This window comes from Myotis lucifugus, unplaced genomic scaffold (genome assembly GCF_000147115.1).
Source record: "Myotis lucifugus unplaced genomic scaffold, Myoluc2.0 scaffold_91, whole genome shotgun sequence".
In the NCBI taxonomy this organism is placed as follows: domain Eukaryota; kingdom Metazoa; phylum Chordata; class Mammalia; order Chiroptera; family Vespertilionidae; genus Myotis; species Myotis lucifugus.
The window spans coordinates 3,136,429-3,138,178 of NW_005871139.1; positions in this window are offsets into that span (position 1 = coordinate 3,136,429).

The window sequence follows — 1,750 nt, forward strand, 5'->3', positions numbered from 1 at the left end:
AAGAGCAGATTCTGGGAAAATGGTTCTTTCCTCTTCTGAGGCTCCTCGGAGTCTGCGCAGGAGAGAAGTACTCATCTCAGCAGCAACGAACCTCACAGAACGAGAGTCATGTGTCCTTTACAGAAAATGCTCTTCAAAAACTCATATCACCACTGCAAGGCTTGTTTTTCTCTCTTTTAAAAAACGAGAACAAGCCCTGGCCTGTGTGGCTCAGTTGGTTGGGTGTTGTCCTGGGCACCAAAAGGTTGCTGGTCAGATTCCTGGTCAGGGCACATGCCCGGGTTGAGGGCCCCTAGAGGGCGTGCAGGAGGCAGCTGATCCATGTTCTGCTCTCACGAACACCCACGCTTCTCTTTCTCTCTCTCTCTCCCCACTTTCTGTTTCTCTAAAAATCAATTTTAAAAATCTTTAAAAAAAATAAAAAAATGCGAACAAAATATTAAGCTTTCCTAATTACACAAGAGTTTTGTCTACATTCACAAATTAATTTAATTCATTGGGGTGGATAGTAAGTCAGTCTCACTGCTGTCACCCCCCTCTCTTCTTCCCAAATCTCACTTGGCTCACAGGAGAGGTCTAGCCTGACGGTAAACTGATACTGAAATGCCCCGGCCAAAGCCATCCTGTCCAATTATGCTCTTATGACAGTCATTTCCGTTTTTAAGTTTCATTCATTCATTATTTTTGGGAAAACCTATTTGGTGCAAGTCACTGTGCCAGGTACTATGGGGAGTATATTATATTTCTTGGTCCCCCTCAGACCATAGAGACAGGTCATATAGGCACAACCCTAATTCAAGGCAGCATACGCCACAGGTCAGGAGAGGTGGTCACAGGTAGCAGCCACTATTGCATATCTACCCCGAAGCCATCCCAGCTGGTTGTTTTACCTGCCAACACAACCGGCTCTGTTCGGGTGTTGTGACCATGTGCATCAGGAGAGGCTGGCCCCCCACCAACAGGATGAATTTAGCCTAAGGCTTAGGCCCTAAGCTGAGCAAGGAAATTCCTTGCCAGGGATTGGTTTAGCATCCAGCATGTGATGCAATTAGGGAAATGAGAGGTGAGGTACTATCTGCTGGCTGGGGGCTGTGGGGGTGGGGGGAGGGGTGGGTGTTCTTGGAAAAATTTTCTTGCTCTTAAGAAGGAATGCAGGGAAAGGATTCTCTGATTTGCAGCCCTGGGTAATACCGTGTGTGCACATGATTCTTGAAGTTGCCGTAGTCATCTTATGACCACGAGGAGACAAACGATGAGGACAGACGCTAACACTGAGCGTGACACAGCAGAAAGACGAAAAGGGCCTGGGTCCTTGATGGGATGTTGAACCCCGGAACCACCTAGCCCTGAAACTCCCCTGCCTCTGGGTTTTCCATTATGTGAGATTATAACTCTCCTTACTCTTTAGAGCTGGGAGCTACATTTTGAGCTGGGTCTTCTATTGCCTCCTGCCAAAAGCATTCTAACTAATATAAAAGCCTTACGTGGTAATGTGATGGTTCATAGAAACGTTTAGTAAAATAATAATAAAAATGTTAAGACCCTTTAAACACTGTGTAGCCCTTTGAGTGCAGACATTTCCCCCCTCCTTCCCCTCCGTTTTTGGGGCCCCCTTTCGGGCCGCCGGTTCCTAGTCATCCAAACCTGAACCTGCTTTCTGTCCCGTGTTTTCCCGGAGGCCGTGGGTTGAGCTTTAAACCTGTTCCGTGGAAAGCGACACAGAGAACAACCTTGATGGGGCCCGAAAAAA